This window comes from Stegodyphus dumicola, chromosome 11 (assembly GCF_044657685.1).
Source record: "Stegodyphus dumicola isolate Sdum_Otavi_A_Nest chromosome 11, ASM4465768v1".
Lineage (NCBI taxonomy): Eukaryota > Metazoa > Arthropoda > Arachnida > Araneae > Eresidae > Stegodyphus > Stegodyphus dumicola.
In genome coordinates, this window is record NC_140778.1 from 49,655,215 (window position 1) to 49,669,001 (window position 13,787).

Below are 13,787 nucleotides of genomic sequence, written 5' to 3' on the forward strand. Positions count from 1 at the left end.
ATGTAATTCATTTCAAAGCATAAAAGAAAGCTTATTTTTTTATTTTACACAGCAACAGCATTTTCATGCAGTCAAGTTTTTTTAACTGCTAGTTATTATACATAATACTTAATTTTAAACCCATTCTTATTAGAAAGCATAACTAAGAAACTTCTTTTTAAAGCACCACAGTGATTGCAAAGTATGTCGTTAAATTTACAAAAGTATTGAAGATATATTGAACAGCATTATAACAAGAAACTACTGTACAAAATATGTAAATTTAACATAACTTCTTTTTTAGTATTTGCATAGTTTCCTCCAAATGAACCTTAATGGGAAGTTATCTTGCAAAAATTTAAAAGTATTAAAATGGCCTCTATTTAAGATGTAACTGCATTTATAATTATTTTGTAATTGTGAATAGATTATATTATTGCAATTAGATTATGCACTTACAACATAATTGCATAAAGTAATGAAATTAAGAGTTCACAGATACAATGTAATATAATTACAAAGCAATTATCTAAATTGTAATTATAATCACTTATTTAATAACACAATATTATTACAATCACAATGTAATTTAAATTGGGTACTATATTTGCATACCTTCCACTCAAAAGGAGGTACTGATAAGCCTGGAAGTTATTATCAACAAAAAGCCTGTTCAGGACAGTTTGATGACAATTTCCACCGGGCGAAAAGTACATTCTTAAGCCCAGGCAAATCATGACAATAAAAATCATTTAGTCTTATGATTCACTATATTTTAAACCCTAAATTTGAATTCTGCACCAAATTATTTACCTATATTTTAACATACTTTATGAATTATTAGAAGCAATATGGCAAATATCTTCTAAAAATAACTGTAAAATATTTGTATCCATTAATTGATTCAGATACACACTTTTATTATTTAAGTATATCAAAATAACAGTTTCATGTTCCTGAAATACAAAAATTATGGAAAAAGTTAAAGTAATATTCTTAGAAGCATATGATATTAGTCACCAGATGCAAAATTATAGTTAATTTTTTGCCCTAAATACAATTTTATTACACAACAGTCAAATGTGTAACTTAATAACATGTTATATAAAATATTAATGATAATAAGTTTATCAGAAATGAATTAATTCTGCAAATAAACTTTCTGCACTTGAAAATTTTCTACACCTGAGGGGAGGGAGAGATCTAGTAAAATTAGATTTATTATAACTTCAGTTGGACCAAACACCTTCTCTCTATATATATGCATCACTAAAGAAATAAATAAAATTATCATGCTTAAAAAACAGATATACCATACCAGTTTTTTTCCCTTGTTACCCTTTACATTGAGAAATAACAAACACTGAAAAATACTATCCTTGAAATTTTGTTTAAATGAAGAAACACACACCATCTTTTTATTTAAGCATTACACTTCAAAAACAGATACACATACCAATTTATTTTCACTAGCCTTTATACTGATAACATGCCATATAAAAATGAAAAGAATTATCCTTGAAATTTAGATAAAATGAAGTAACACAATGGGAAAATTTATGCACACGGACATCTTTTTTCTATTGCATGTTGTCTGACATGATCCACAAGTGCCTAAAAATGTACCCAAAGAAACGCATTTCAATATTAACAAAAAATTGTTTACAGATTAAAATTCATTCATTTCATACCAGTATTATAAAGATCATGGATGAAACAAATCTGCTTACCCATACTTTTAAGTAAAACTTTTATACTGGAAAATAGACTATATTTCTATATATTAGAAACAAGAAAATACTAATTTGAATGTTCTGCATTCATTTCTAAATCTCTACTCCATTGCCAAATTGTATAATACTGTGATTATAAATAAACTTGCACAATCCTTGCAATTATTGAAGTCAGATTATATATATTTTGTCTCACACTATTCAATTTATTCTATTGACTTCAGATGTCAATGTTAAAATTCTGGAAGTTATTTTAACCAAGAAACAGTAGTGGGAACCGTGCATAAACAACTCATCTAACTTTTTAACAATAGTGATTATAAAATAAAGAAAAAAATTATATATCATTCCAACGATATTGCAACTATAGTATAATGTTACATATATCTTTAGCAAACATTCAGATTTTATCTTGACTTTCCAAATTATTATTTATATTTAATAAATTTCAATATGCTAATGATTTTCATGTTACATTAGTATAAATTCCACAATTAGCACAGGAAAACAAAATCCGCGCTTTATATTAGAAGAGAAATTTCTTTTCCACATTCAAAACATCTACATTGGCGATGTTTGGCGACGGGTACATTAACCCTAGACTAATTTAATTATAGCTATTATTACAGAAATTAGCAGATACTCAGGTTATTGTACACAAAAATTTCACTTTACTTGCACATTATAAACATCAGAGAAGATATAAACTCTAAATGAAGGCGTAATTAACATTATACTTACTAAGCAAAGTTCAGCGCCTGGACCAGGTTTCCAATTGTCTCTTCGGCAATTATTTACCCATATTTTTCTTCTTTCTTCATTTTTAGGAAATTTTACCAATGTATGACCTTTCCGTGAATGATTTGAACAATTAATAGCTGTACATCCGCCCATTTTACACAAAAAAACACAAAAAATTGTTGCACCGTAACTAGACAGCCGCCATTAAATCTCCCACTTGGGAGCGCGAATGCCTGATGATTCAGCCTGGTATATAGGAGCTTTAGAATACATGGAGATGGCATCTCTGCTGTCGCAATACGAGAAGCGTATTTCCAAACCCTACCCCACTTTTCGAATTTTTGACGTCATGGACGGGTATTTCCAAACCCTACCCCACTTTTGAATTTTTGACGTCACGGAAATATCGACTAGACGAGAATTGTGAAGCAAGGCCAACTAGATATCTACAGGCCTGCTCCACCGATTTGTGACGTCACAATCGAAGGCGATCGTTCCTCGGTAGACGCAGCCGACTGATTCATTTATGTAGTACGCAGCGTTTTATTTCAAACTCAAGTCAAGTTAAATTAATTTTTACAACTAATATTTCGAATTTTAGGAATAATAACGTACTATGTTACATCGTAATGATGGATATTTAAATACTAAATACTGTTCTACCGATTTGTCAAACAGAAAATAAAAATAAGATTCGATTGATATTGTAAATATAGCAGAGCTGATTTAAATAAACTGAAACATATCTGAACTTTTATACAGAAATAAAATGGACACAAAATTATTTATAAAAATTATACGGTATGTTAATATCAATGAAAATATAACATATGTAATGAACTAAACATGAGATGTTTTCATTTTGTAATAAAATGAAAAAATATGTTAAGGCTCTCAGATGATTTTATATTGCTTAAATTATGAAGACTGATTTATACTGCTTGAATACTAAACAAACATATATAGTATTTCATTATAAAATTAATATCAATTCATTAATTCTAATATAATAAAATATTGCTTTATAACTATTTTTCGGTGCAATGATATTGAAGCAAAATGAACTCTCTTTTCTTCATTCCCATAAAGATTTTTCAAGATTCAATCAGAGATCCTAAGATGCTTTTTAATAATAAATACACATGTGGACATTAAGTGAAATACATAAATCTTATTAATACATTAATATATTAAAAGTATATCTGAAGTTTAGTCTACATATTGAAAAAAAGATTCATTCTAAAGATGTTTTATAGCAAAAACATTACACAGAATATTCAAAAATATATTTCAAATTCTCTTAAAAAAAGCAAGATCATAACTATGCAATCAATCCCAATGAGCATCATATCATGCTCCAAAAAGTTCGTATGAAAGAAAATCTGATTAAAAATACACTCTTAATACATCTCATTAAAAATCACAATATTAAGCAATGAAAAATCCTGAGTCATTACGATAGGATAAGATACTGATTAGCCAGTTGAAATTATCATTTCACATCTGCAATAAGTTGTCATTTGAATTTTTTAAATATTAATAATGGAAGATTATTATTGTAGACTCTGATGTGAGGTCCACAAAAATAAACTTCAAACTTGAATAAGTTTCTACGACTCACTGATATTACAATATATCATCTATATCATTCTATATGCCAACATCGATATAGTTTACAGATGCTTAGTATTCAATTAATTTAGACATTCTTCTTTTTTTTTTCTTTTAAAAATATTTAAACTCTTTGTACACCACATACTACTACATTAATTTGTATTGCTTAAATTAATTAGATTGATTTATACTGCTTAAATTAATTAGATTGATTTATACTGCTTAAATATTAAAAAGATATGTGATATTTCATAACAAAATCCATAAACATATTAATTTTAATACAATTTTGATTTACATTTATGATTTTACATGCAATACTATTGAAGCAAAAGCCAATTTTTTTTCTTTCTCATAATGACGTTTCAACATTCAATCTAATATCTTAAGGTACTTTGGTACTTACGTATTATCGCAACCAGGTTGACGCTATTCGTAAGTTTTGACGCTATTTGTATGTTTGAGTAAAAAAGTATGAATAGAAAAAAAATGTACATTTATTAATTACAGATAATTTTTAATACAGTTTTTTTATATTATTTTCTTTTAAAATATAAAATAGCAATTAAACCCTTCCGGTTTCGAATTGGATAAGTTGCAGAATTATTTTTTCTGCGGAAATCTTTTGGCTATTGCTTTTAGCACTGATTAAAAACCGTATTCGCCATGTACACGTCGACTTATTTTTACTTAAAAAAATCCCAGAATTGCAAAAAAATGGCATTACGCACACTCTTCACTTTATCCATGTACACTGCTATTTTCTCATAAATTACAAAAATTTGCACGAAAATGCAGGAAAATTTTGTGAATCTCCACATGCTCTTTTTACAAAACTACGTATAACACGTAGGGTTGCCGTAAGTAGGGTTGCCAAATTTCGCAATTTATGCGAATTTTGACCTGGTTGCGATAATACGTTAAGTACCGGTACTTTTTAATTATAAACGTACAAGTGGACATTTTGGGAAATACAGTCAAAAGTCGTTAATTTGGACACCCATAATCCAGAATGATCTATAATCCGGACCTCAAAGCTAAAAACTTTCTGCTCATGCGCCGCGTTGACAAATGCGCATAGGCGTTTACGCATGCGCGTAAGACCTTTTACCACTGTGCATATGCGTGTGCGCAAGCACAGAATACGTTTTTGCGTGCACGTTTTATGTATAACGGACGGAATAAGCTAAAATTATCTAATTATCTTTTCAGTTAATGTTGATGATTGTGTTGTTCCTTAATTTTCGAATTGGATCCGGCTTATTATTTTTTTGCAGACTGTAAGAGCAATGCTATAAAAGTAAACTTGAACTTTCGATTACATCAAAGAGAATTTTCGATGCTGGAGCTCCCAAACGATCTACAAAACTAAAGTATGTTTCGATGTCCATCAAACAAAAGTGGAATTGCTGCAAAAAATGTATAAAGACATGAAGAAGGTGACAGAGAGTTTAGTGAAAACGAAAAAATTTCGATTGACAAGTTAGTCGGTATTCTCGGCACAGCAATTACGGGACTTGAACAGCGGAACTTTGTAACTGAACAAGAAATTATGTGTGTTTATAGAATTAAAGAGAAAGTATTATCACATAAAACGAAGCAACTTAAACAACTTACATTGAAAGAAATGTTTAATAAAGTAAACAAATAAATATTAAGCTTTTTTCTTCTGTAAATTTTGATACCCTTTAGATCATAATTGTTCTTTATTTCATAAATTACGGTTTCATATTTTTAATTTTAGAATTTCTGCATGCCGTGTTACAAGATTTAAACTGATGATCTATAATCCGGAAAAATCGATAATCCGGAATCGCCGAAGTCCCGACGAGTCCGGATTAACGACTTTTGACTGTATATGAGAAAAAAAGTTTTATTTTAAAGATGTTTTAAAGCATGAACATTATACGAGAAATCGGTTAATCTTTGGATTATGGTAATTTGGCGATTTTTTGGCGGAACTTTGGCGACCAACCCCGCTACAGCAAACTACTAGTTTTGTTTTGGATGCCATTTTGTTTTCTGAAAGTAAAGGCATTTTTTTTATTCAACATTTAATTACGCTTATATTAGAACTTTTATGGAACAAAAGTGCTTAATCATGACGAAGATTAGGTGCGAAATTGGGAGAAAGTGCAGAATCACCCACTGCTTGCTGCGTTTTTAAGAATTGCACATGCATGGTATCCATGTACACGTCGGCCTATTTTCACTTAAAAAAACATCCCAGAATTGCACAAAAATGGCATGTCGCACACTCTTGACTTTATCCACGTACACTGCTAGCTAGTAACCTTTATCGCCTTACCAAAATGTCGCCAAACTACCTGTTACCATATTCCAAAGATTAGCCGAGAAATCTTGTAGCATATCCAAAAATATATTATAAAATTCCCTGAAAGTAAAGTGAGATCATAACTATGCAATCTACACCAATGAGCACCATATCATGCTATAAAAAATTCTTATGAAAGAACATCTGATTAAATATACACTGTAAATTTATTTAATAATAGACAAATAGTAAAAGATGCATGCAGTATTAAGCAATGAAAAATCCAGCAAATCATTACGTTATAAGATATTAATTATTAAGTTAAACATCATTAATTCACATCAACAAGAAGTTTGCCATTCAAATTTTTGAAATATGAATGCCAAAACAGGCTTATCATTGTAGCCCCTTATTTGAGGTCTACAAAAATAAACATGATTTAGCCAGTTGTTTTGGCTTACGGCAAAGGATTTCGATAAATGTGTTTTGAGTTACTACTTTGTTTTGGTTTTTTGTCCAATCTATTAATGCTTGGCAGTCCGAATCTGATTTAAATCCAGGTGGTTGTTCCATGTAAATTGGTTTATTCAAGTATCCATTTAAATATGCAGTTTTTACATCAAAAATCTTATTTTGTAGTTTTTGTAAACATCGTAATTTTCTTATTGATGGATCTTTCAACTAATTTCCAGACTTCATGAGCCTCCATTGAACTTAGTTTTTCTATCATTTCATACATCATACTACATAATATTTTTTCATTATTCTCGCTCGTCTTTTCTTCTGCTTTAGTTTTGGTAAAAATTACGTTTAAATCATGATCTACAATTTGTTTATCTTAAAGCTTATCTAATTGAAGCCATATCTTTCTCTTTATTGGATATTTTATTTATTTTATACGTGGAAATGTTCATCTTTGGAAAGGGTATATAATTTTTCGCGATCAGGTAATTTCATATATATATCCATGGCTCAATTATGCACAGTTTGCAAATACTAATTATTTAACTTTAAAATTACGTAAAAAATTCACCTAAATTCCAGAATTATTTAATTTACTCATTTTTCTTTTTTGGTCATTGGTTTCCTTTAAATTGTTATTTTTAACCTTACAGTAATTATTCAGCAATATATTGGAAATGCATGTGGCACAACGTTTCAACAAATCATGCAATGATTTGCCACACTCACAAATACTATCATCCCAAATAATCCTGTTTTCAACTTTCTCTGTGATGAGACTTATTAATATAGAACGTTGATTTTTTGATGAAATATATAATTTCTCATACATTTCAGATATTAGGATTGAAAATATTTTAAATGCAGAGGTATTAATGAAAAGCACAAATTCTGTTGGCCAAAATAAACCACCTCGATCAATAGCAGCTAAGTATGCAAAATCTTCACAATATTCAACTATTAATTCTTTGTCAAGAATTAATTTTTTCCTGCAAAGATTACAATTTATATGCTTCAATACAGATCTACAAACATATCCAGAAATGTAAATTAGACACATTATATCTTTTTCTGTAACATTAACATCATTGGATTGATGCAAAACATCAACAAATTCCTTATCAATAAGTTGATAATCATTAAAATCTTCAATATCATTACAAGAAAAATGTTGTAAAATAAATGAACCTTTCTCAGAAGAGTGCATTTTAAGCAAACTAATTAATTTTAGTTTTCTTTGCGACTCTATAATCTGCTGTAAGGATACATTATAATTACAGCCACTCATTTGTCGAAATTGACCGAAACGTCCCTCAAGGTTATCTGTCTGAAATTTTCCTAAAAGAATAAAAGGTAATTTAAATTCTTTTAACAAATACTTTGAAAGTTCAATCGCTGTTGTATGGAGAAGAGCAACTTGGGTTTCTTTTGACAGTTTCCCAATTTGTGACTTACAGTTTCTTGTTGTTGGGCAAAAATCGTTCCATGATATAAGCCACGAACAAAACTGTGATAAATATTCTAAGCTTTTATCTTCTGGTGTCCTTATAGGCTGCATAAATACATCTCGAAACTGTACGGCCTTTTTAGAGTGTTTAACATTCACAATTTTCCACCACTTTAAAATTATATCAATAAAATGTTTAGTTCCTAAGACATCTATTCCATACCCAGTTCTATTATTCTGTGATTCAATTAGCAGAGCAGCTAAAGTCTTTTCATCAAAAAGTTTAATAGCAGTACTTACATTCTGCTTCTCTATAGAAGACGGAAATAAAACTTTTCTTGATAAAGTTGGAGCTATTTTAATATTATCATTTTTTTTCTATTTCATACAATTTTTTTTAATGTAGAACACTGGAATTGTAAACAATATTTGAGTTTTCAAATGACGGTATAAAAAATTTTTGGTTTGAATCTTTCTGATTGAACCAGTTGTTTCGTATAGATTTCAATAAATGAACTGTATCAAATAATATATACATAGAAAGATTATGCATGGTAGGGTTTATAAATGAGGATTTTAATGCACCACCACAAAGCATTTCGAACATATTTCTGTTAATTCTATTATTGTCTGATATTAGAGTTATAATTCGATAGCCACAAGACTGTACATGGTCAATTACTTGTTTTGTAAATATTAATAATTGATGTGATGATAAGTTTTTTACAGGAAACATTGTACAATATCTCTGTTTTTTGATAATATAGAGCTTATCATAAATGTTTGCAGAGTTGTGGCCTCCATCTGTGAATTATCCGAAAAACCTAAAACACGACCACTTTTATACGAAACTTGTGGTTTTATATATATCTCATCTAATAATAAATTGACAATTTTTTCAGAATCATTTAAAATTTCACATTTTTTTTTTCAAATACATCCAGTAACTTGTTTGCAATCCAGAATCTGCTCGGCCAATTTTCAGAGATAACTTCCTTAAGTATGACGGATGAGGCAATATAAAATACTTACTGTTACGTATAATATTGTAGCTGTTTGGATTACAATAAAATATATAACAAGACCAGGCAAGGAATTCTGCACTATACAAAGGCTGTTTCATTTGCATTAATTGAATCTGTTCATACAAAACTTAAATTTCTCAGAATGTGGGTTATTTTCTGTTTCTGCACATTTCAACAGTAGTTTTGATATTTTATCTAAATTTAAATTGCAGTCATCATGAATATCAGAAGCAGAAAAACCATCCAAATGGATAATCATTGTCTCAAGTTTAGACCATTTATCACATAGCTTTTCTTCTCCAAATATCCATTTGAACTTTTCAATGGGAATTTCATTTTCATTGAAAAAAACTCTTACATTTAAATCTTCCAATATTTTTAAAGATACAAGCACTTTTGGACAGTTTAAAAATTCTAATTTCGATAGCCAAAAGATCTTACCTTTGGTAATGAATATCCATGAAGAGGGAAGATCTATTTTTTTTTTGAAAAACCATTTATTAGGTTTTCAAAATCGCTAATAATATCATTCTTTTTCCACTGTTCAAATTGTTTATCACAACGAATATCAATTTCTGCTTCTCTTTCTTCCGGTGTTTTTCTTTTTGTGGGAAGTTTCTTCGATAAATAAGATGGCTGGTTTTGAAAAATCGTTGGATAAGCATCTTTTTTTAAAGCTGGAATAGTTCTAGGAACTACTAATACCGTCCCATCATCACGAACAGCTTTATCTTCTCGAACGATAAATTCTTCTTCGAAATGCTTAATGCATACACTACTGTGTTTGCCAGCTACAAAATCTTTGCGATTAATATTTTTTATCCATTTCTGAGAGAGTACAGGATCCGAAGGAAATTTGAAAGTGGACATATGTTCAGTAGTGCTATCGTAATTTGATCGGCATTTAGGTACACTACACTTTCTTGGCATTCTAAAACACACTTTTTCTTATAAATTCGAATTCACAATATAATATCTTACTTTCCGGTAAAATACAAAATTTTTCAGAAGAAAAAACACATGTAAACAATTATCTCACTAGCACTAGTCATACGGCGAAGCAAGCTCAACATACAAAATTGAAAGCCTAAGATTATGACGTCAGATCATGTGATCATCAGCTTGGAGCAGGCCTGTAGATATCTAGTTGGCCTTGAGTGAAGCCGGGGGAAGCAAATAAGCCGCGCCTCGTGAGGGCAAGAAAACGCTTCCCTTACTATGTGAAGTGAGGTTAAACGTCAGCTTGTTTGAAGTTTTGAGTGTGTTTTCTGATTTCTTATGTGAAGACGTGAGAGGGTTATAAGGTACTGAATGGTTACATTGAAATAATGTCTACATTTCGGATTTTATTTCCATATAAAAGAATGTTTTTTAACGTGCATAAATAAGTAGAATAATTGAAATGTGCGTTTGAAAAGCCGTCAGCAAAGAGTTTGAGTATTTTCTCGGTGTGACGTGCACGAAGAAACATCTATAATTCTCAGATTTTTCTTCAATTAATGGTTTGAGTATTATACTCGTAATTAACTGAGTTGTAAAAGCAAAACGGTAAGTAAACAAGGGAAGGGGGAGTGGTCAGCTCATCGTGAAAAAGAAAACGCGTTATTTTAAAGGTGTGATCATATTATATCACAAGTCATATTTTATGTATTTAATTTTATTTTCTCTTCAAGTAAATATTTAATAACAGGATTTAATTTGGGGTGAAATTTGTGGGAGTTTTAAAAATAACAATGCACAATTTAAATATTATTTTTTATCATTGTTCATGCAATTTAATATTTTTCAAAACGTAAGTAGTATTTCTAACATGGAAAATTGAGAATTATACCTGTATATATTTAGAATAACTAAAATATAATCAATTAATGGTTTGAGTATTTATTTATTTATTTTCACAATACCTTTATTGCTAGCATTCATTAAAGATGGCATGTAATTACATAATGCATTTCTCATTTAACTCATTTTAAGGGAATCAGTCCTTTTGTACATATATTTTTCCTCTGCATTTCAAAGTAATTCAATTTGTGAACTATGATTAGTTCATTTTATCTGTCAATTTTTGCTAGGAAGTTCAGTCAAGTTTTTACATTTATTTCATACATATTTAAGTCAAATGATATTTATTTGACATATGTATTAGGAATTCTAATAGCACTTTGCCTACTTTTACATTAAGATTTCACTGTTAAAGATTGACTGGTGCTGATTTGTTCAAAAATAAAAAACTAATCATAAGCATTTTTATTTTATTCAAAAAAAAAAAAAGTTTATTTAACATGTATAGTTCCATAAGAAAAAATCATGTATAAAAACTATAAAATATGCAAATACAAACATTATTTTGTATTATAAAATATACAAGACATGCAAGTTATAGAATATACAAGTTATGCAATATTTCTATCATTAAATAATCAGGTTATCTCAGTTTATGAAAATTTTGTGTGCATGAAAAGTAATTTATTCAATAGTAAAATTCTAATTTACTATAAGCATTGCACAAATGATAGATATATGTAACTACTAGTTAGCTGATAACATAATATTATTTTATAAAAAATAACAGGATATAACTACATAAGTTTTCAAGGAAGAAATATCTGTGTTGTTAATGAAGCTACAATAATTTATAGAAATGATAAATTGAATTGCATAGAAACTTCAAATTACATATATAAATAAAACAAATAAAAGTATGGTATATTACATCATAACTTCAATTATGAGCAGTTCATTAAGACATAACAAGCTCTGTTTGTGAAACAGAATGCAGACAAATTCCATCTGAATATAAAAACTGTAAATTACTCAAAGAAAATCTCAATGCAGTTGGTAATTTGCTTACTGCCCTTTAAACAATACCAGTTTTGTGAATTCCTGTCGTATTTTCTGTTTGTGTAGAAATACATTTGACTAAATAGAATACTTGATTATGCTCGGGTTCAGTATCCAGAGCATGATTTTTTAAACTCTCAAATATGTTTACATCAAGACATTTAATTAAAACATCTGTAATTATAGTTTTGACTTTAGAAGTATTAATTTCTGACAGAGGATACATATTCAAATATCTTCTGAAAAGTATCTCAGTCTCTTTACATGTTTTAATGGTATCCCAAGAAGGAAATATAAGTCCTCCGCTAGATTTTATATCTATCAATTTCTAATTTTTTTCTAATGAATAAAGTGCTTCAATGCATTCAGAGCAGAAAATTGTTTGTTCTGTTTTCCGAACAATAAAACCCGCAATATATGCAATAGTTTCTTCTAAATATTCACTAGGCCGAAAATATGAAGAAAGACAGTAATCATGTTCAGCCAATATATTATCATTATGAGTTGTTTCTTCATTTTCTAATATGAAATTTCTTCGGCTACTTTTATTTATGCCTTCTGTTGGATTTTTGTGTGAAGAACATACAAGGATTTTATAGTTTTCTATTGCCGAGCAATTTCCATTTTTATTAATTTCTAGTTCTTGATGAACAAGAATTTTTTTTAAAAGCAGAAGTGAATTGCCTGCAAGTTGGATTATTATTGCAGCCAAATTTTGATCTTATATACCCAAACAGAAGCTCTATGTTATCTTGATTAAATTTGTACAATGGTATATACTTCAGTTCTTCTTTCTTTACTAATTTTTCGAACACTCCCTTGCTACTTTCAATACAGATTAAAAATCCTAAACTACCTGTTTTTCTGTTGCTAAGTACTAGAGGTGTTTTCTCTCTTCCAGAAAGGTTTTCAATGTAAAACTTTGCTTCGCTGAAGAATTGTAAAATTGTGGAATAATTTTCAGTGCACATTGCTTTTTTATAGGAAGCCTGGTGAATACTTCTGGAATTTAAAATATCGAATAGCCTATTAAATAATTTGATGAATCGTTTTGTGCCTGATGCATCTTGAAAACCATGAATTTCTTTTTCTAAACAAAACTGCAGAGCATCACCTACTGAATTACTAAAAAGTTGTGCAGCTAAATTTACTTTCATTGGTTGTTTTTTCCAAAATACATGGTGCCGTTTCAATTTATTTGCCAAATGAAGGCCCTCTTCTTCTTGTAATTTATTTAAATTAACTATGTGTTCCCACTGAATTATTTTATGTTCATAGTCAATTAGAACACCTTTGTATTTCTTACCAATTTTAAAGCATGGCAAGGATCCAAGAAGAAATATATGGGTTGCTGTGTTGTGGGATGGAGGAAGAAAGTTTTAAAATCGTCCAATTCAAAACTGCAGCCTAGATTTTTCATCATTGAGAAATTTGAAACGGCACCATCACATGTCAGACTAACAATATTAACATTTGCTTCACTTAACCATCTTAAGCAATTAAGAATAACTGATGCATGCTGCTCTCCACTTAATCCAGCTGTAAAAAAGTAGCCTACTGGAAGCTTCCAGTTACTATTAATACAATTTACCAATAGTACAAAAACTTCTTTTGCAACAGACCTTTTGTCACCATCTAAATGTGTTCCAATATCAATATATCCAACATAC